Source organism: Rattus norvegicus, chromosome 15 (genome assembly GCF_036323735.1).
Source record: "Rattus norvegicus strain BN/NHsdMcwi chromosome 15, GRCr8, whole genome shotgun sequence".
NCBI lineage: Eukaryota > Metazoa > Chordata > Mammalia > Rodentia > Muridae > Rattus > Rattus norvegicus.
In genome coordinates, this window is record NC_086033.1 from 36,853,247 (window position 1) to 36,876,517 (window position 23,271).

Genomic DNA, 23,271 nt, shown 5'->3' on the forward strand with positions numbered 1-23,271 from the left:
GCAGTTATCACTCATGGTCATATGCTCAGACATGAGCATAGGGATTGGAGGATATGTAGTGCAGTCAATTATCTATAGACACTGAGGGTATTTCTTATTAAGAAATGGTGCTACTTCTCTTTCTATCAATATAGTTTCCTAAAACCATTCTTTCAATATAATTTTATTGGAGTTTTCAACCCTGTAATCTGAATAAGTGGCTCATGGCTTTTTCTCCCTAAATTTATTCCCATTTATTGAAATATCAAGTATTTCATGGAAATTTATCATACCTTATCTTATTCTTGAAATAAGTTTTGAGAGCAAAAGCTTGGTAAAAAATAGTTCAGTTCTTTTCACACCAGATCCAGAGAAATGATATATTTTCCTGTTTTCTTAGGAATTCTTTGGTGTAGGGTTACTCTGTAGAAGGTACCTTTAAGGGAAGCCAAATTAAAACTTCAGTTGCAACTGGCCTTGTTTTACAAACATAATTCTAAAAGGAAAAATCAATATAAACACGGCAAATGTAAAAGTGAGATAAATTCACCAGTACTTATTTTTCTAAGAAAAAATGTCAAAACATATACTTAGTTTTAGAAGATTGTAGCCAATCAAGTGAAAAGTGTCCCAAGATTAGATTTGGTCTCTCCTCCATTTCTTTTCTTATGCACACATTTATAATCAAGTTTAAGGAATGTATAACTTTGTCCTTTTATAGTCCCATGTATTCAGAAATAAACCTGTTGCTAGGTTTTCTGGATATTGTTGTGTTACTGTAAGTTTGTTGTGAGTCACAACTGTCCACGATGCAATCCATTAGTCAGGCTATGAAAACGTGTATTTTCTCAAGAAAATCAGTCCACAGTGGGTGTCTGAGGCTGGGCTGTGCCTCCACCAGACAGTAGGAACTCAAACTCGCTCAAGCCTCTCTTACAATAACATTACCATGCCTCACTAGATCTTGACCTCACAGCTCCAGGCAGCTGAGTAGACTCTAGTCATCTCAGCTGAGTTCTGAGCAGAAGAGTAAATGGAAGAAGAAATATCTCACTGTCCACGTTTAAGAAGACATTCTGAAAGCTCTGCCCTCTTGCTGTGCACATACCTTATCAGAAGAATTTGCAGTTAGATTCCCTGGGGCTGAGTTGGAATGATTCTTCAGTGGAATGTAATTCTATACGGAATAAATTCAGAATAATGATGTTGTGATAGCTAGATTTATCAACTTGACAAAAGCTAGAGTCATCTGAGAGGAGGGAAAACTGAGAAATGCCTCTGTGAGATCAGGCTGTAGGACATTTTACTAATGTGTGATTGATAATAGGAGGGTCCAGCCCATGGTGGGCGGTGCCATCACGGGGCTGCTGGTTCTGGGTTCTATAAGGAAGCAGGCTGAGCAAGCCTGTAAACACCACCCTCCATGGCGTCTGCAACAGCTCCTGCCTCCAGGTTCCTTGAGTTCCCTTGGTGAAGGACTGTGATGTGGAAGTGTAAAATGAAAACAAAACAAAACAGCAAAACAATACACCCTTTCCAGGGAAGAAGGGGAAAGATCCCCAATGTGGCAAAGAGGCTGTTTGCTTCCTGTGTTTCCAAATAGTGGCTGAGCCTGAAATGTTAAGATAAGCTGTACTCCTTTGCTTCGGCCAGTGGAGGCTTAGACTGCACAGTAGCAGTGATGGCCAAGGAAGGCTCACGGGCAGCTGGTAAGAGCGCTGGGCAGTTCGCAAAGCGTTTTCCAACAGCTGCCTTGCTTAGTCCTTCAGTGTGGTGTCAGGGGAACCTCACCACAGAACATGAAGCTCAGGGTCCTGCTCCCAAGGATCGAAGATGACCTATGAGGGCTGAGGCTCACATTCCTGTCTCACAAAAGGACCTGCTGCTGTTTTGAGATAGGGTCTTACTATGTAATCCATGTTCTGTTTGAATTCATGATCCTCCTGCCTCAGCCATCCAAGATCACAGGTCTAATTAGGCCTGGAAAACAAAATACAGTGTACTATGGCTGGAATATGAATTGGCCCTTCAGGCTCCTGGTTTGCACGACTGTCTCTCAGTGGGCAGCACTGTTTTAGGAAACTATAAACAGTACCAGGGAAAGGGTCGTGGAGCATAAACCTAGACCCTGGTTCAGGCCCCATCTGTCTTTGCTTGCCAGTGTACCATGACACAAGGTGCCTCAGCTACCTGCTTCTGACACTATGAATTGAGCTATTCTCCCAGGCTTCTCTGTTTGGATGGAGTGAGGTCTCCAAGTCAAAAGAAACCTTTCCTGTCTTACACTTATTCCAGACACACAGCAATGTAAGAGTAATGGACATAGGAGGGCTTCCCATCATTTCCCATCATCCTCTCTTGTACTCACAGGACTTCATACACAGTGCTTGGTCCAGAGGCTGGTGGAGAAAGCAAGTGGCAATAGGGTTCCCGAGCTCAGGGGCAGCCCTTGAAGTAGAAGAAGAGGTCCTCAAGGCTCATGAGTTCACAGGATGTTCCTGCGTGATCCAAGCTGCTCCCTCTGCCCGTGGTGCTGGCAGCTCACCCTCTTTCCTAGTTGTTCACACATCCTTAAGGCTTTACTTTCTTTTCATGTTGCCAGGAAGATGGTGGACCACATGTTTGCAGTTCCACGGACTAAATTATGCACAGTGTTGTCAACTTTATAGCTAAGGACAGTCTATGTTTAATGTTTGCTGTGTCTTGTGACAGCAGGGTTTCTGCCTGTTTCCTAGGTTTCTGGCTCTGGGAGGGCAAGGGCTGTATTTATCTAGATTTGTTGTTTCATCTCCCCAACATAATTTTTGCTGAGAAAGTGATGCTATGAATCCCAGTACAGAAAGTGTCAGAGTGGCTGGTGCACACAGAATAGGCTGAAACGTGCCCTGGGCTTGGTCTGTTCCTCTGTTTAGAGCCTTCATCCTGCAGCTGTGGCCTTGGAAACACATGTTGAAAGAAAGGAGATAAGACAGTTGGTGACAGTGAAATGAAAGAGTGAGGAGACAGGAGTCTTGAAAGAAAGACTGGGCATGGAAATGTGTCACATGGCAGAGACCATCAGGACTGTGCTATGCCACAAGCAGGCTTGTTGTGTCTGTGGACAAGGTCAGAATTTACTGAATAGCAATAAATTCACAGAGCACATTGGTCTCATTCACTGTAAATTTACCAAATAGTTCTGATGGCAACCACAGACTCTTTTAATACCATCTTAATTACCAATATTGATTCTCAGATCACAGATACGTAATTCACGACAATCATATCCATATAAATGTGTATTTGTAGTTACAGGCTGGCTGCAGGAGGGTTAAAGAGGTTGGACCATTCAGGGGAAAAGGCTTATGAGGACCTAGAAAGAGCACTGATGCACACACAGTTGGATAGATGTTAACAAACCTGATTGGATATGTGCATAGAAGGAACATCAGGCTAGAAGGAGCCTCCGTGGTGACACAGCAGCAGATCCAGATGGTTGAACACGGAATCCTGAGGGCAACCCAAATTTAATCCATCGGCGGGCCAAGCAGTTGGTACCAGGCCAAGTGGAGCCCAGTGGAATTAGAAGTTCTCTGTCTGCTGGTTCCTGGATAAATACACGGACCTGTTGGTAGATGAAGCATTCTGTCACCATTACAGTGTTAGGTGTCCTTTTTAAATGGTCTGTGTGAGGGTGTCACATATTTCTTTGGACTGCTGGGTATGAAGAGTTCTCAGGCTTGGTTTTACAGATAGATTTTTATACCCCCACATGACCATATATATGTGTCCACTATACTTCGATAAGCTTATGAGTGGTACATTTTATAGGAAAAAGTCATTCATCAGGATGGTGACCATGGGTAGTACTGGGGAGACACATGACAGTGTTATCCTGCTTCAGATCTGCACTCAAAATGGAGCCAACTTCTGCTTATACAACAGAGTCACCCAGAGTAAGGCATGATAGGAAGCCACCATTCCTCATAATATGGAGTCACTTAGAGCAGGGCACAGACTTCCTGACACAGACTTTAAGAAGAGCTGCCTCACCACCTTCCCCAGTTTCAGCTGCATGGCTGTGAAGGCCAAACAGTGTGCAAGCCCTCGGGGCGAGCCTGAGTTCTGTCACATGTGCTTGTATAGCTAACAGCAAGTTCTCCGCTACCTTCTGCTGCTGCATTTCCCCCTCTTGGCAGAAAAGATATAAGAAAAGCACAGGACGTTCTAGAAAGGCTCGCATGAGCAAAATGCAGAGCCACTTTGCTTTATTGTGCTGGTAAGCACAGTGGCTCATTAGTGAGTGGGAATTGTCTCTTCCTAGAACTGACCTTGTTGACATTTCTCTCTCTGAAACATAGTATTTCAAAAACATAATGATAAAGAAAACATAGTGTAGACTTTTAAATTCCTGCCTCTGATCACACACACACACACACACACACACACACACACACACACACACACACACACACACACACACACAGCCTTTGTATGAGGAAAGGCCAGCAAGCCACAACACTTCTCAACAAACAATTCCTTGCTATCTCTCTACTGGAGTGGCTTTAATAACTGGGAGACTGAGAACCATTGAGAGGTCATGACCCTTAGGTGGCCTCAAGTTAGAGGATAAAAACTACTGAGGAAATCTCTTCTGAGGACTCTACCGTGCTGATTTCTGTGAATGACTCCACTTTAAGATGTAGGGATTGGATGGCTTCCGGTTTCCTACAATTACCGGTATTCTAATTTCCGGAGACTAACTTTGGGTGGGGGAGGGGATTTTAATCATGACCAAGGAATTGTTTCCATTGTTCAGACTAACTTTGGAAACATAGTTGAAAGCTAGTGCCTGAGCACGCTTCTAGAAAATTCCCCAGGGTCAGGACAGCTAGTGGCCCTGTCTACAGCCTGTAGATGACATCCTGAAGCAAGCCAGAGACACTCTAGTCCACTCAAAGAATTCTTGCCTCATTTATTTCTTTGTGTACAAGGATACAGAGGGTGAATTTGCCTGAGAGATCTGAAGGGCATTCCCAGGAGTCTGTTTTGTAGTAAGTTCTGTAGCTGTAGTAAAGCCAGGGTATGCCATCATGTGCTCTCTGGCTCTATGTGCCTGACAGCATGAAGCCTAGGAGCAAAGCATGCTGTATAGAGAGAGCTAGAGTGAGCAGAGTCTTCCCTCATCAAGCATGTTCCTGTGTCCAGATGATGGGAGCAACCAACAACAGGCCTGCAACACGTTGGCCATTAGAGATCAATTGTCAAAGAACCTTCTCCAAGGAACCTGGAAGCGTCCTCCATCCCCATCCTGGCTTACCAAGTGGCATGATATGGAATAGCTCAAGTTCAATTAAGGTTTGGGTTTTAGCAAAAATAGCCTTTGTATTAAGTTAATGTCACCCATAGAGTGGTGTCAAGCACTCACCAGCTGGTGAGTAGAGGCAGCCTGTTGTGTTACTGGCTCCTATCCACACTTGTTTTGCAGAGTTCCAGGACACAGACACTGCACTTGGCCCACACTCTCTCCTTGCTGCCTTTTCCCCATAGAGTGCCCTGTCTGCAGTTAGACTCCAAGGACGCTTGGCCCAACACTGGTTAGTTCAGGCAAAAGAAGAAAGCTTCTAGAAGGTTCCAGAAAATGCCTTTAATTAATAAAATTTACTACCAAAGGAAGAAGGGGAATGGAAGAAGGATATAACAGAAACAGTGTTTATTTCTAACGAATGTATTAATGGCTCGTTTAATAATTCCTTCCTTCCTTCCTTCCTTCCTTCCTCCCTTCCTTCCTTCCTTCCTCTTTTTCCTTCAATTGGTATAGAACTTGCTGTGCATGTCAGACTGGCCTTGAACTCAAGTTCAACTTGCCTCAGCCTCCTGAGTGTTGGGATTACAGGTGTGAGCTGACAGACCCTGCTTATTTCTTCTTTTGATCTCTAGTTTTTCTTTGGGGAAGAGAGACTCGGAGCATCAGAAGAAAGATGCTAAGTATGCAAGCTCAGGATGTCTACTCCTCTATCTCAGCTAGGGATGTCCACTCTGGCTGCTGAATCTTTGAACATGAAGGGTTGACAGAGGGTTTCCAGCAAAGCTTCCATCTGACCCCAGCCCATGTTCCATGAATCCTAGTTGGCCGGCTCCCTACTTAATGTCTAACCTGGTTGAGCACCTCTGGTATTAGAAAGAAAGATAAAGGAGAAGCATGAGAAGATGGGAGGAATAGCATGAATGGTGACCTCAGGAGTGTGGCTGAATGCCCAAGGCAGCCCCTTCTCGATGGAGACCCCACCTTCCTTGGAGGGGAGTCTTGTTCCTGAGCCTCCAACCACATTCACCCTATCCTATACTAGGTCAACCCCTGCTTCCCCATCATTGAGACCTCTGTACCCCTGCAAAGCCTTCCTTTCACTAGCAGATGGGATTGCTTTCAGTCATCACCACTTGAATGGCAGTCCTCTCTACTATATACCTTACTATTTCTTTTGTAGTTTCTAGATTCCTCAAAGCCAACATGGTGCCCTGAGGAGGGAGTGAAGAAGGCACCTTAAGGTAGAACAGTTCCCTCTCTTCCTATGAACAAAATATTAGAGGTTTCTCAACCAGAGATGGCATTAATATTTATAATATTTGCATCAAACTCTCAACTGAAGTCTGCAGCCCTCGCTAGTCCCTGTTAGAATGTTAAATTTTCTAAAATGATCAGGTCTGGGAATCAGAACTGACAGGCTGGGAGCATTCTAGGTGTTTGTGCTGGAACTAAAGATGTATGGGGTGTCAGGCAAGTTTGGGGGCAGCCACTGTCTAGGATAGTGGGCACTTGGAGAGGATCCAATAGAAAGGAGGCCCCATGTAGTGGGGAGAAGCCTCCTACTACTCCTGCCAGGAGATCTCCCCAGGGACAACAGCCCTCTCACTTTGGGAAAAGCAAATTTATATTAAGTGTAACCTTCTATCGCTGGCGCCTAAGTGTTTCTGCAGCCAGCCAATAGGGAAAGCTCTGGAAAGAAGACAGCTGATGATCCCCATGATGGGGAGGCCGGAAAGGAGGGCAGGAGCGTTGACCTAGTAGAGGACAGGGTGAGTGTGAGTGGATACTAGGGGTATTGCATTGACTGAAGGGACAGAAAGCTCAAGAGAATTCTGAAGTCCTGTAGATACCCAAGGAGGACAGGACATATACATTCAGACTCATTGTTTAACATGTTTGGTAACAAGGTACATTTGGGTGGACAGGAGAAATGGTCTCCTCAAAGATACACGAGGCTCTGGCGAAGACAGCCTTCCTTCTTGCCATGACTGTTTGTCTTAGGATGATGGAAAAAAGCTGCAGCAGCACTGCAGGTGCCTACCTGGAGGTTCTGGTGACACGTGATACTCTCTCGAAGCAGAGAGATCTTTGTGACTTCCAGGAAAAGAAGAATGGGGCCCCTCAGACTGGAAAAGCAGGGGTCCTTCCCAGGATAGCTGGTAGTGGTAGCAAGTGCTGATGTGGACTTGACAGTCAGAGTCAGGTCTGGAAAGCCTAGGCATTCCTTAAACCAAGTAACCAGTCACTAGCCGTCACTGCAGTTTGGTTCAAGACACAATGGATGATGAAATCGCTTCCCTGTTCTGTGACCTCCTGAGCTGACCCAGGGGGTCCTCACCAAGTCTGAATGGGCCTTGCCTGGAGCCCTGCTGGATTCCACTCTGAAGCCTACATCCCTGAGAACTCTGAAAGGGAAAGATCATTTGAAGACTTGGAGACAATTCAATGGGCAGCTTGGACCATGCGGGAGCGGCTCAGCCTGCCTACAAGCTTGAGAGCCACGGTTACCATAAAGTTCAGGTTTGGGTCTGTCTTATGTCCATCTGCTGCTTTTGTTGAACTTTCATATGAATATTAATTTGGGTGTGAATCACAGGTGCCATTTCTCTGGCCCAGGCTTTGACATTCCAACATGTAACATTACTGACAGGATCAGTACAAAGATGTCTACATCAAATTGCTTTGACAGTTTGGGTATCCCCCGAGACACTTCATAGATACACTTCTTGATGAGAACGGACATTCCCGTCAAGTTGAGCTCTGTTTTAATGTGTGTAGACATTTCTATGGAGACTTCTTTGAGAAAGCTTTGCTAATCCACAAGCTACTGGCTGGATTTTCTTCTTCCCCTCCCCTTCTTCTGCTGACCTTAAAACTCACACTAGCTGTTAACTTTTGTATTTATGGGACTGCGACTCCCTTAATGAGATTGAAACGTGCAGCTCTGAAGTGCCCCTTCTCGGCTTCATCTTGAGTCCACATGGTTTGCTGAGGCAGGTACCGCCCCAGCGGGGATCCCTTCTGTCACAGCTGCGGCTGCCTCCTGATTGCCTGTGACGTGTGCTGCCTTTTGATCTTGACCATGTTCTCCTAATCATTTAATCGTTGACAACTCGGAAACATGTTTGACTGCATACCGTGCATAAAGACTCAGCATGGCTCTTCTCCTGAGGCCAGGGTTTGGGCTGCGTGTTCTCCGAAGCAGCAGCACAAGGAGAAATACATTGGTTTCTTGCACTCTATGACAGAGGGACTTGGAGATGAGGCTTGGCATAGGGAAATCTTGACAGCTTCCTCTTCTCTAGAGAGTTATGAGTAACTGGCTGGTGCTGATTGACAGCTTCCTCTGGTGGAGGGAAGGCAAGCAGTGGGAGGGAGCTGTTAGGCAAAGACACAGATAGATTGTGATGGTTTGTGTGTATGCCCTTCTTTTCTACTTAGGAATATTTACCTTTTTAAAACTTAGTCATGTTTATGTGTCTGTTAACTTCCCTTGAATCCATGCTGCCACTGGATAGGGCCTTTCATATTTTATCACCTATGCTGAATTAGTGAATGAGTGAGTGAAGGAATGAATGGATAAGTGGGTCAATGAATGAATGAATGAACAGTTTTACTAGTGAATGAGAGAGTGCATCTGTCTTTGGGGAATAAGCTAATACCATATGTGCATACGGAGGTGTGTCGATGAAAAAAAATCAGTAGAAAAACACAGCTCTTGTGTGGGTGCATGTATGAATAGTGTGCATGTGTGCATATAGTATATGCATGTGTGTGCTTGTGTGCATGTGTGTGTGCATTTGTGTGTGTGTGTGTGTGTGTGTGCTGCATGCATATGTAGAGGCTAGAGTTTGTCATCAGGCGTGCCCCTCCCACTTTATTTTTTGGAATAGTCTCTCATGGAACTTGGACCCCAATATTTTAGCTGGGTTGGCTAGCCAGGGAGCCCCTGAAATCCACCCATTTCTACATCCCCAGTGTGGGATTACAGGTGTGTACTGCCATGCCCACCTTTTTGATTTCTTTTGAACATGGATATAATTTATCACATTGTTTGTTAGTTGCAGTCTGAACAGAACAGTCCAGGAAGATGATGTTCCCTTGCTGCTCTAGGCTTTAGCATTCTGTGTTTGGCCATTTCCTTTAGAATCCATGTTTCCTTTTACAGGCTAAGAGTTGTCACTATGAAGTCTCAGTGTTCAGTCTGCAGAAGACATGCTTCTACAGGCAACCTCTCTGTCTGCATGAAATTACATATGCTCACTATGCCTGCTGGTATAGCTCCAGGACAAAGTTGGTTTTGCACTAGAGAACTATTCTATGTTGTTGTGTTAATCTGCTATTCCCTACTGCTACAAAATACCCGAGGCTTGGTGCTTTATGAAAAAAAGAGAGATTCGTTTGGTCTGTAGTTCTGGGGGTTCGTAGGGCATCTACTTGCTTCCACGAGGATCTCGTGGCAGATGACATCACAACTTGGATGTTCATATGAGAAACTGACATCTCATGGTGAGTCCAAGCCTCAGAATAGGGCTCTAGGGATTGGCTCTTGTATAATAATCCATTCTCAAATTGATTTCAGGATCAGTTGTTGTCTACGAGCTACCATAATCCCAATGGCCCAGTCGACTCCCACGGGGCCCCACATTGGCTCCCTGAGGGCCATACTTATAACATGATGAACCACAATCGTTGTTCCAGGAGAGGTCTCTCAGCCTCTCTTCCTTTGACACTTGAGTATCACAGCATTCTGGGCATGAATTCAGCCCTTTTTCAAGCTTCAGGCAGGGCCTTTGGTGCCATTTTCTTTTTTCCCATAACAGTTTTTCTCTGACTGTCAGAGACCAGATCACAGGCTTCCGAGATCTCCAGGCTTTTCCCATTAGTATAGCTGAGCCAGTGGGTATCATACCTGCTCAAGACTCAGAAGCAATCCTTGAGACTTTACTCTTCTTCATCTTTTTTCCCATTTTACCCACTTTTGAAATGAAATGAGATCCAGAGAAAGTGCAACTATGAATTATTGGAGACTAACCTTGTCTTGTGATGTTTGAGTTTCAGGAAATTTTTTTTCTGAAAATTATCTCAAAAATAGACAAAAATTGTGGTTATGAAGGAACAGCCTAGCTGTCGCTAACTCTTCTTTGAATATCTCCATCATAACTCGCATTTGTCACACACATGCAGACTACATTGTCTGATACTTGTGTTGGCAAAATCAGCATGCTGTGTTCACATGTAGATGAAAAGTTATTTTCTTAGAAATTTGAGGAGCAGAATCATCTGTCAATAATCTTTCAGAAGCAAAGCAAAGGACTCCAGGAATGTGCTCACAGAGAGTCACTATTACTATTTGAGACATTATTCTCAACACCTGTCCCAAACTAAATAAAACATGACCAGCCTGGGCAGTAACTCCATCACTCCCACGTCAAGTGTTATCTTGGGGATATGGACACACACATCTTCGAGTCGTTAGGGACACGTGTCAAATTGATCATACTCCAAAATCTGCATGATCAAAAAGTTCTCAAGTAATTCTAGCCCCTGACATAATCCGCTTCTCAGTTTCGGGGCCTTTTAAGCCATTTTCCACGAATACTGGCGGAAAGTCACCCATGTGCACAGAGCAGAGTCTGGAATGCGAAACATCGAATAGTCTCACAATGCAGAAGAGGCTCCTATTTCAAAACAAAGCCAATATTTGGGTTTTCCCTGGCCGTCCTATTGCACTTGTGCACAAATGTCCTCATTGCAGGCTCCTAGTTCTTTGATTCAAAGGTTTGGAGCAAGGGTCAATGTCTCTGCTGATTTTATGGTTCAATTGTCAAATATCTGTAAGCTGTATGAAACAGGCCATTGTGGCTCTTCAATAAAACTTTATTGAAGCTATTTATTCTCATGACGGGGGGGGGTAGACTTATCATTTGCTCTATGCAGGCCTCATTGGCAACTTTGTCAGCAGGCCCCATTTCTTCAGTAACCCAAGCTTCTGTAGCATGCAAAGAAAACACAGCAAAGGGAGCTCTGTGATACAGCTTCACCAGTCTTGATTCTGCTGAGTCCCTTCCTTTCTCTCCTCCAATCTCCTCTGCATGAAACTGGAAGGAAAGAAAATCCAAGTGACATTTCAAAGATGAGATCTTCACTTTGTTTGGGTTTCTTGGGGCAGAGACTGCACCCAAGGTTTCATGCATTGCACCACGCATGATCCATCTCTGATTAACACTCAGCTACAAGAACTGAGGTCAGGGGAGCTGTAAAAGAGTCACAGGGACTCAGACCACCAGCCTTCACTAGGAACCGCGGTAGGAAGGCTGGGTTAGGTGCTAAGGGTATTCATACGCACAGTTGCTGTGGGAGACGGGCAGACAGGAGTACGGTGGGTGCCCAAGAGTTGACACAGAGATTAGCAGCCCTAAAGGGCACAGCTTTAAGAGGCTGACTAGAAAATGACAAGTAAATCTCACAGAGGACTCAGGGAGGCTGGGGTGAATCAGATGGGTGTCCTAGCTCCAGGCTGCAATTAATAAAGAACAAAGAAGGGGCTGGGGATTTAGCTCAGTGGTAGAGCGCTTGCCTAGCAAGTGCAAGGCCCTGGGTTCGGTCCCCAGCTCCAGAAGGGGGGGGGAGGGGGAGGGGGGAAGAGGAGGGGGAGGGGGGGAGGGGAGGGAGAGAAGAACAAAGAAGTCAGACAGAGATGAGCTCCTGGACTATCCCCATGAAAGTGCCCCTGGGGACAGGGTAAAGTGCCCCTGGGGACAGGGTGTGACCAGCCAAATGGAGTGTAAAGAAAAAGACAGAACTCAGGTAGTGAGTGAGATTACAAGTAGAATTTACTTCTCAGTCACTGCTGAGCTCTGGAAAAGATACTTTGAGATCAAAGTCAGGGATGGGCGTTATTCACGCGGCAGAGGAAAGGGACCCAACAATGGTTCAAACACCCCAGAGAAGTAGACGTTTCTTATTCATCCAAATAGTCATTCCTTTTATCATGTACATTCCTGGAAATCAGGAGGGCGTTCCTCCAGAAGGACGTCAAAATAAAATGAACATGGAAAACCTGATTTGGGGATGGGGATCCACCAGGTCGTGCTGGCTGGAATCTCTGCTTGCACTCCTGAGGACATTTAGGGCATTTTTCCCTCTCTTTTTCCCTGCTGGTACCAAATGTATTGGAGGGTAGACTCTGGCACCATGGTATTGATATACCAGTCTCAGAGGAAAGACCTCTGACACTGCAGTTTAAAAAAAAAAAAGACAATCTGATGAGTGACCAAGGTCATGGTGGCATTCTAGCTCTGGGGAACATTGCCGCGATGACCACCACACATCTACAGCCATGGCTTCCCCACAGCATCTTGTGTCCCTGTGCAAAATAGCAGTTCAGTGAACTCTTACACTGTCCAACGTATACAAGTCATGAGCATATCTAAATGTGAAACCAGGGTCACTCAGAGCATCTGACAGGTGTTCCCAAGGTGACAATAAGTCACGAGGAGCATGTGGTGTTTTGGAAAATTAGGGAGCTGAAAATGAAATGTCATTTCTGAGAGTCTGGGAAGCCTCCAAAGTGGCAGGATCTGCAGACTGCTGGGACAGTGATGTCCTGCACTGCGTCCCCACATGCATCCTTGCCCTTCTCCTCCCTCTTCTTCACTCTTCCCACTTCCTGCTGCCTCCTAGGGGATTCTGGGAGATAGGCCATACATGGGAACATTTCCCACTCGGCTCCTCTGATTTTTCGCAGCCCAGGTCTGGAGACCACCTTGAGGGGTGACAGGGTAATTCAATTTCCAATCTCATTTAATTCTTGCTCTTTCACTGGAGACAACCAACAAGACACCAATTAGGGGCGACAAGAGGCTGGAGGGAAGCTGAAGTTGGCTACTATATTGCCTGTGTGTGTTTTCGCATTTAGTTCGAACTTCAACCTGGCCTGTCCGCCTTTGGGAGCTTTTAAAAAGAAATAAACTCCATCTCATTACCAATAGATACAATGATGGGGGAAACGGGCTGGAAAAACCCTGCATCTTTCCTGAGCCCTATTTTGCTCTCACAAAGAGAAGGGCAAATTCTTTACTGCTGTGCCAGTCAGCTATTATGTTTAACAATCTAATTAGAAAGGCCGGGTAGCCTATTCCCATTGTAAAAGCCAAGACAGCACACACAAGCACATCCAATTAGACAGCTGTCCTTTATGATTTGAGTTGCCCTCTGGCCAGGTTCTAATGAAGGACCCGTCACCCCAGCCCCTCCCTGCAGCCCCAGGAGATGGGGTTCATCCATAAACTGGGCCAGCTGACAGTGGTGGGGCACTCGGGCTGTACATGGAACAGACAGCCATCTGCACTAACCTGTTCCCTGGCACATAGTAGGACAGCTCTGGGGCTCTGGCCCAGTCAAAGTTTAATAGCCTTTTGACCGGCAGGTGCTTTCCCCCCATACAACTGAGAGGCATAATCTCCTTTCAGACTATGGTGCCTGCCTTGCTTGTGCAGGTCAGACTTAAGCTAACAGGTGGCTATAAATCAGAACCATTGCTCTCACTCTGACTGTTACAGTCTGCACGCCAGGGATATACATAAGTTGAAACAGACCAAAAGCTATACACCGAGCTGAGTACTTGCCATGCTGTCCCCCCCATCCCCCGCCTTCCAACTACGTATGGCTTAAATTAAGGCACCCTGTGTCGAGCAGATTTCTTACCGTGACTCTGTCATCTGTATAGTATTTGGCATGTTCCACAAGCAGTTGTGGTCATTCACAAGTCTATTAATTAAGAGGAGATCTGGTAGAGGGCCTACTCAGTGGGCTGATGGAGTTCAAATGAAAAGATACATTGGAAGGTGTGTACTCAGACGCTGTCTGCTCTCTCTGCAGGCTTCTTGTCTACATAGGTAATTGTTGGAAGGAAACTTGTGGGTGGGGGCGGGGACATACTTTTTAAAATTCTAGGCCCAAGAAGTTTTACATTAAGAATAAGAGCACTGCTGTGTAGGGATTGAAACCACAGCAAGGATTCCACTTTAAAGCTGAGTTTTCAGGGGCCAGAGAGATGGCTCAGTGGTAAAGGTTTTTGCAAGCATAAATTCAGACCCTTGGCAACCCTAGGAAGAGCTGGGTGTGGCAGGGCACACCTGTAACCCCAACAATGAGGAATTGGAGTGGGGACTGGATTCCCACTTATTCATCAACCAGTCCGGCTGCATCTGCAAGCTCTGGGCTCAGGAAGAGCCCTGTCCCAATAAGTAAGGAAAAGACAGAGGCCCTCAGGGCTGACTGACCTATAACCCTTATATGCACATGAACACACACATCTACATTTTGACTGACTGAAAATGCCCATTTTTATCATGAACCTGGGCTTCAACCGAGCAGAAAAATGCAAAAGAACTTTAAGTTTTGGGTGGAAGAACAGACCATATTCAATCTCCTGTAACTTGGGTAGGGGCGGACGTTGAGACTATCTTCCTACTCCTGAGTAACTTAGGACCAAAGTGTTGTTCATGTCAACATATTTATTCCCAAACTTCATGTTTTCAGATCCATGAAAAAAAGAGTCTTATCATTGAGAGACTATGTGGTTCATTTGCAAACTTATTCTGCATTTGTAATGTTTCCTATCACTGAGACCAAAAAGTACCTTAAGTGAGGATGTATATTGGCTCATGGTTTGAGGGGATGTATCATCATAGCAGCACACAAAAGCAGCAGAGAGCTTTTGACTGTGGGACTCCTTCCCTCCTCACACCTCAGAAGAATGGGGTAATTATAAGCCCTCAAGCCCCACCCTCCAACGCCAGAGAAGCATTCCTCTGGTAGAAGGTTCCACAGCCTTTCCAAACAGCACTGTTAAAGGTAGATTAAGCATTCAGCATGTGAGCATCCAAGTGTGTGTGTGTGTGTGTGGGGCGCACTTCAAATTCTTAGTGAATGTAAATCATTGTGTCACCATGCACTGGTGACAAAAGTGAGAACTGTCCAATAACAGCAATCGCTCTCTGTGGGAGATCACCTTCTGAAGCTCTTTTGTCTGGAAGAACTTGATTTTGAAACCATGTTGGAAAGTGGAAATGCTATAAAATTGTGTTTGCTGAACACTTTATAAAATGAACCTCTTTTTGCAAAGTTGTTCTGGTCTGGGATTGCTCCCAGTCAGACTAGGCAAAGAGCTTTCTCTTAATTAATGGGCATCTAAGATGACTCTACTGGTAGGCCAGAACTAGTTACACGGCATGGAACCAAGCACCACTTTCTGGTTTGAGACATCAGGTATCTGGGGCTGAGCTGTAAACTGTATTCTTACAGGGCAAGCATGGATGGGAAAGCCATTGGAGGAAGTCCAGAGCCATCTCGTTAGCAGATGAAGAGTCCTCAGTGGCAAATCAGTTTGCACACAAGTACTTGTGTGGAAGAAAGGAGCATGCGTAGACTTCACTGTGGCCCAAGAGCTTATCCTCATATCAGGGAGCTGGATACGCAACTATCAAAGTATAGCCAGTTATTTACTGTAGTCACCTTTCGGTGCCCTGGGAAATCAGTCTCATGTCAGGAACCACTGTATTTTTCCATGTCTTACAATGTTCTTTAAGTAGATAGAATGGTAAACATGACACAGTTTATGATATAGTTTAGCACAAAATGAACATATAGAGACTGGGAAAGAGTGTTTGAGGTTAGAACAATGAATCTGACGAAGTGGAATTTAATGGGACTCAAGCAAGACTATGTTTAGATCCTGAAATTTAGATGCCTAATTGTGAACCAAGGCAAACGAGTCATCGAGGCCTACTGGGGAAATGACTGTTGGATAAAAAAACAAACAAACACACCATGGGTAAAAGAGCAGAGGTTAGGGGTTTATTGAGCCATGCACGTCCCAGCAAGTGAGCTGTGGGCCCCATCTCCTCAGAGCCATGCTAGCACAAGACAGAACATTGTGCTCAGAGCACATACTTCCTGCTCACTCTCTTATCTTAGTTTATTATTGTGCTTTTGTTTAAATATTTTTCATACAACGCTTTTATCACATTCTTTCCCCTCCAAAATTTCCCCTAAAGAAGAGAATAAAAAGCAAAACTAAAACAACCCAAGCTGGTCAACCAACAAACAAAACACACAGTCTGTTGTGTGTTGGCATCTATTCCTGAACATGGGGACTGCTGTGCTAGGTGGTAAATGTGCCCATGGATACTTTATTGGGGAGAATTGATGTTCCCTTTGGTAGGAGGTATCATTCTCAAATAGCATCTGGGTTAGAGGTGGGGATTTGAATCTATTCTCACTTCTTTGTGCTGGGATTTGTATGACTTGCACCTGTACAGCTCTTGTCCATGCTGTCACAGTCTCTCAGGGTAGAATTCATGTACGTATTTGCCCTGTTGAATCTGAAAAAATGCTCTTTCTGGGAGTCATCCACTATATTGGGCTCTTTCAATATTTCTGTCTTTCCTTCCATATAGATCTAAGTTTTGTGAGGAGAGGTTTGAAAAAGCCATGCCATTTAGGACTGGAGGCTCACAAGTATCTTTCTCTTTGCACATTTTCCAATTGTGAATCTCTGGGTTGAGCAGAGGCATTAAGACCAACAATCAATAAATAGTACTTCAAGAAGCCAAAAGTTTCTGTACCGCAAAGGACATCATTTCTTACTAAACTAGAAGCCTGCAGAATGAGAAAAAATCTTCAGTAAATTATACATCTGGTAGATTAGTGTCTAGAATATACAAAGAAGTAAAAAAAACCTGCTCGTCAAGAAATCAACCCAGTTAAAAATGAGATTTCAAAAGCCCCTACATCCTACTGCGGAGACACCTGCCCATCTATGTTCATTGCTGCTCTATGCATAACACCCATAAACTTGAAGCAACCTACATGTCCATCAGCTGCCGAATGGAAAACAACGGTAGTGCATGTACACAGTACTATTACTTCACTGCTTAAAAATGAAATTATGAATTTCGTAGGTAAATGGATAGATCTAAAACCAATCATCTCAAGTGAAGTAACCCAAGTTGAGAAACATGTACATATTTGTCTTCTATGTGGATCTTTAAAAGCTTTAAAGTGATTTTTTTATTGAAATAACCATAGAGGTTAGGTAGTTAGTAAGGAACAAGGGGTAGGAGAGGGCTTCCAAGAAAGGGGAAATCAAATATAGTGTTATAAAGATTTTAAGGGCAAAGTAGATTTTAAAGATGATATATGGAAGGGACTAAAAGGGCAGAGCAAAGAAGAAGAGAATAAGAAGAACAACTAACACCAAAGACTATTTAAAAAAAAAATATGGAGATCCACTACTGTCAAACTTCCTTAAATATATACATATATGTGAGGAATTCAAATGGAGTCACCATATAGTAGGGGAGAATGCCCCAACTAGACATCTTATACCACCAAGCAAAACCTCCGGTGCCAGAAATAGGTTATATCTTGTTGGTTCATTGGCCAAAATAATTCTCTCTATCCCTCAAACATTATGAGGTAGTGCCAAGGCTATTTGCTATCCTACACAAGCTGATGGAAAGGCCCTATTGCTGAAGATAACATTGAACATACCCTATTGAACATGGAGAAACTGAGCTGGTACCCGCCTAGAAGATGTACCCCGACTGACTACTGTTCATGATGCTAGAATGTACTGCATATGCTACCAGAGGAAAAGGAGATCATCAATACCTCCCATTTGCAAACACTCAGACTTACAACTGACAGTGTCTGTAAGACCTAACAGTGCAGTAGTGGCACAAATGTTTCTGGAGAAACCAATGAAGTTTTAAACTTGATTTAAGGCCTAGTCCATGAAATGGAACCCTTACCTGATGTTACCAAAGTGCCCAAGAACCTGAGAGTGGATCGGTCATGGAACCTAAGGGTAAAATCCGCCATTATTTTCTGCTAAATGAACATATCAATAAAGTAAATCCAATGGCTGCTATACTCATAGATCAGTGGCTCACTCAACCCTCATCAGACAAGCATATTCTTTCAGTAGATGGAAATACTTGTCCCCTTTTAATAATTGCGTCACAGTATGGAGCTTATTTGCATGTTGGCAATATGACAGCTTCCAGGGTAAACTAGTGGGGTCAAAGTTCCTGGGGCAACAAACAATGAGAAATACCATTTGTCCCACTGTTTCTTTCCCCTCTCTCCTTCTTTTCCCTTCCTCCTGACTTTATTCTCATTTCCTCACTTTCCATACCTTTTTTTTCTTTCCAGGATGTGATACGACTAGACAGTCTTTTAATGTACACAATAAGGGGGTGAGTGACTTTATTCTGGGTAAGGAGGCTCGTGGTAGTCAGTATCTGTCTGATAGAAGTATGTGACTTGGGTCTCTACCCAGCGCTTCTATTTCGATCATTTGGATATGAATCTGGGTATGTTCCCTAAACTCTTAGCTTTGGTCCTCAGTGCATAGCTATTGCGATGTGATAGAACTATAAGAATTTGCGACTCTCACTAAGGTAGAATTGAATGGAGAACCACCGTCCAAGTGGACTAATGCTGATCTTTGAGTGGATTAGTTTTCTGCAACGATAATAGTATAAGAGAATGGGCCTGCTCCTTTTCCAGTCTCCAACATCTACTTTTTTGCTGTGACCTCTCTTCATCTCGGGCTCTTTCTACACACCACCAGTTGTCATTGGGCCTTCACTAGGACCAAGTTGATGCTAATGCTATGCTCCTAAAGCTAAAAACTGTGAATAAACTTGTTTTCTTTATAAAGTACCCAGCCTCAAGTATTTTGTTATAGCAATATGAAATATACAATGCATGGCCTTAAGAAAAATGTTAAAAACAAAGAAAACATCATACCTGACTCAGTTCCTTCATCTCTGAATGAAGCCTAGTAGTTGTATGCACCTGCCTCATAGGCTGTGAGTATGGCCCACTGAGCTTTTCATATAAACCTTTCGGAACACCTATTGACACGTCTTCAGGAATGAGTGCAGAGCCTGATACATCATGCTGGGCCACGTTTTTAGTGAAATTGACTTGCCCATAAGATGATAGAGCTGGAAATAGCATCCTTACAAAGGCATGGAAAACTATGAAGCGTTTGGTTGATGTGATCAATGCTGTTGAATAGATAGTCAAATTGGGCTTGCTCTAAGTTGGTCCTAAAATAATATGTACATTAATGAAACCACTATAGAAATCATTGTGAAGGTATCTCATTAAACTAAAGATAGAACTTGTTTATGATTCTCCTAGTGTATATACCTACTCCTAGGAATATACTAAAAACAAAAACAAAACAAAACAAAGAAAACCTATATAACTTATTGTTACTCTATTCACAAGCCAAGGGAGGGACCAGCTTAGAAGTACATGAACATGAACAAATGAATGTGTAAATAAGATGACCATCTATCCCTAAATAATCACATCAGTTAGCTGATGACGGAGAGGGCAGAGTTGCACTTGGGCATGTAGAAAGCATCCTCTCCTCAGCCTCTGGTGAAAACACGCCCTCAATGGTGCAGACTGCCAGACCCAGACCCAACTGTTCCAAACAGGTGCAATGGAAGCTCTGAGCAACACAGAGCTATTCAGGTGAGGTGTTTCTGGGACCATCTTATACAACACTGGAGCCGGAGTTAAGGTAGTTTTCTTCAATGAAGTGCTCTCAAAGTTTTGAGAGCCTTGCCTTTTTTAAGCTACAGCCTTTCTCTTCAGTATTCCCTGCTTCTAAAGACTGCTAAAGAAAGCCAATACCATCTTCTCTCCTAGCTAACTCTTGTCTGCTTCCAAATGGGTCTCTTTCCAACTTAGACATATTTTTTATACTTCCTGAAGTAATTGATTCTTTTTAATTAATCTCAAGAGTCATCTCCATTCTGACTGCCTTATGTTGATAATACTATAAGACTTTAAAATGCACTGATTTGTACATTTAGTCATGACTATAAAATCCCCCAGTTATAATGAGAACGTGCACGCACGTGCATACGCACATGCGCGCGCACACACACACACACACACACACACACACACACACACACACACGCTTTATATGCAGTACCTTCTGGAAAATGCGTCTCCCAGACTCCATCTCAACCCTGCCCTTCCACATCAAAGCATGTTACAATGGCAAACATCTTAAGGCCCCATATTTTTTATCTCTGTCCAGAGACAGATGCACAGAGTGTTTAAATGCTGGCACTTTTTATACAGATCATTTGCATGAAAATGGTCATAAAACTTACTTTATTATATATAGGAAAGAAAAAAAATCCCATTAAAAATTTTAAAGGCTTATAGATTGAAAACACATTGTTAGGTCTTATCATTCAAACAAGAGAGTTCACTTTACTGTGAAAAGAAACGCAAGGTACACAAGCAGGTACAATCAAGCAATTCTCTAGTTATGCATTTGATAATTACATGTTTGTAAGTGAATTGTAAATACATCTATTAAAATGGCTTGAATAATGCCATTGTGAAGATTAATTTGTGGAATCTGTCTTCCTCTTTGTCCCTGTGAGCCATACAAAAAAAAGTCATGTGTGTCTCTACAGGCTACAGTTGAAGCCCTGTCCATGTCATGGGAGGCTTATTCATCCTTCTCTAAAGTCTTTGAACAACTGTGTTCCTAATAGGATGGGGTTTTCTGCAGAGCCACTCCCATTAATGTGAAATCACGGAAGCACGGAAGGGAAAAGAGGCATTTCGAAGTAACATCCTTCTCATAGACAGGCCATAAGGGCTGGGTCTTATCTTAGTGTGCACATACATTAGCAACTGTAGTGGGGACTGGTCACTGGGGCTTTGGGATTAAGGACTAAAAAGAATTCATTCTCAGTAATGATGGAGAGTGCCAGGGATTTACTCACATCCCAAAATGAGCTAATTCTCTGGACTTAGAAATAATGAACAAGACTGGAAACTTGGCAGGCAGCATGACAGGCCTTCCCTTAGTCTGAGGGCAAAGGTGTTCTTGAAGGATGAATTCAAAATGGCCGTTTTCTAAAACAACTTTCCTATTAAATGATGGAGGTGGGGACATGATCAGTTGGAGTGGGAATGCATATGAACAAAATGACAATGGGGAGGAGATACAGAGTCATCTTAGAAGAGGGAACCTCAGTTGAGAAAATGCCTCCATAAATTAGGCTCAGGGAAAGCCTGTAGGGCATTTCCTTAATTAGTGATTGATGGAGGAGGACCCAATCCACTGTGGGTGGGGCCACCACTGGGTTCTATAAGAAGGCGGGGTGAGCAAGCCATGAGGAGCAAGACAATAAGCAGCATCTCTCTATGGCTTCTGCACCCACCCTGCCTCTAGGTTCCTGTTGTGTGAGTTCTTGTCCTGACTTCCTTCAGTGGTGAACTATAGTATGAAGTGTGGGCCAAATGGACCCTTTCCTACCTATCTTGGGTTTGGTCATGATATTTCATCACTTCAATAGAAAACTCTATCCAAGAAAATACCATTAACTCCTAAAGAGCCACCATCTAAATTTATCTTTCAAAGAGAACCAGGGCATTGCTAACATAGGAAACACAGACTCCTTTTAAAACCCAGTCACCCCAGATGATATCTTGGACTTGCTGGGAAAGTACTCGTCATATTGTTTTTATATCAGAGATAATGTCAGCAGGTAGTACCTGGATTTGATCAAGTATGGGGGAGTTGCTTAACCCTGACTGAAAGGGCAACTTGTTTCAGGTCTACCTTTCCTCTGGGTGGCTGTACCCAGAAGTGCTTGGTAATTTGAACTCTGCACCATTGTGCCAGCTTTATATTGCTGTGACAAATTGTCCAAGAGAAACAATTTAGTAAGAAGAAAAGTTTATTTGGCTTATATTTTCTGAGGCTTCAGTCTGCCGTCAGCTGGCTCTGTTGTTGTCATACCCTTGGTGAAGTTGAGCATCATAGCAGCAGTGTGTGGTAGAGGTAGCTGCAGGCAGGTAGGCAGCAAGCAGGAAGCAAAGAGAAGAAGGAGTTGGTCCCAGTGTTCACTCTAAGGGCTCACCTTCAATGCCTAACTTCCTTCCAGTCCATCTCATTTCCATAAGGCACTACCACCTGCCAATAGTACCAGAGGATAGCAAGCAAGCTTATCCTTCAGAGACTATTTAAGATCAAGCATTTTTATTTGTCTTTTTTCTGAATGTGAGGTTTGTAGATGATACAGGGAGTCAGTGAGCTTTGGAAAGCATTTCTGAACATTACAGAGACATCCACTGCACTGTAATTGCACTCACTAGGTCCTGGCACATTCTGGGTGCTAGTGGGGAAGGGGAGCATCTGGGTTATTGAACTTAGCACTAGCCAAGGAGAACACTGCAGGGACTACAGTGGCAATGGTGGAGTGACCCCTCAGGAAGTAAAAGGGATCCCAAGTTCTGAGTCCTGACATGAACAGTGGAATGGAGTGTGTCAGATTATAATGCACGTGTTCCACCATAGTATCACGATAACTGTTAACATGGGGATGCTCTTCCCACCAGGCTGAGGTAGAAACTCTGATTTGATCCTACATTTCCAATATCTCTCAATTGTTTTCTCAGTGAAATGCACACATTTCTTCTGATTGTTTTTGGACCCATAAATCTTTATTAACATGCTTGTGCATGTGTGTGCATGTACACACACACACACACACACACAAACACACACACACACACACACACGGACAGCCACAGCAATTATCAGGAAACTTCAGGCAGTAGATTGAGCTAGTGGTGAGGTCAGAGGACAACCATTGCATGAAGAAGCCACTGTCACATGGGTGCTTGAAAAAGTTTCCCCTTTGAAAGAGACACAAGTCAAAAGTCTGTTGAGTATAGAAATGAATATCCTGGGGGGAAACACTGATGGAGTCTCTGCTTTAAAAATTTTATTGATTCCACAGTTCCCTGCTCCCAAATCCCTTGGGAGAGTGAGCTCACCACCCAGACAGGTGGTCACTCCTGAGACTGCAGAGCGGGAGAGAACACCAATACTGCCCACCCCTGCCCACATCCCTGGCCCAAGGGGAAACTGTATA

The 23,271-nt window shown here is 43.9% G+C and overlaps 1 long non-coding RNA gene across 4 annotated transcripts in view; it reads right to left on the reverse strand.

Annotated features, from left to right (window-relative positions):
* Positions 1-345: 345 nt before the first annotated feature.
* LOC102551719 (uncharacterized) overlaps positions 346-23,271 on the reverse strand; it is a 44,231-nt gene continuing 21,305 nt past the window's right edge. The window contains exons 4-7 of one of the 4 annotated variants that reach the window (XR_005493977.2): positions 3,379-3,583; positions 2,348-2,914; positions 1,088-1,156; positions 346-415 (exon numbers count right to left, since the gene is read on the reverse strand). This is a non-coding gene — a long non-coding RNA (uncharacterized LOC102551719). Of the gene's footprint in view, positions 416-1,087; positions 1,157-2,347; positions 2,915-3,378; positions 3,584-11,125; positions 11,368-18,087; positions 18,138-21,872; positions 22,180-23,271 lie in introns of those variants that run through there. The other 3 variants (XR_005493978.2, XR_010058146.1, XR_005493979.2) reach the window with 3 other exon arrangements.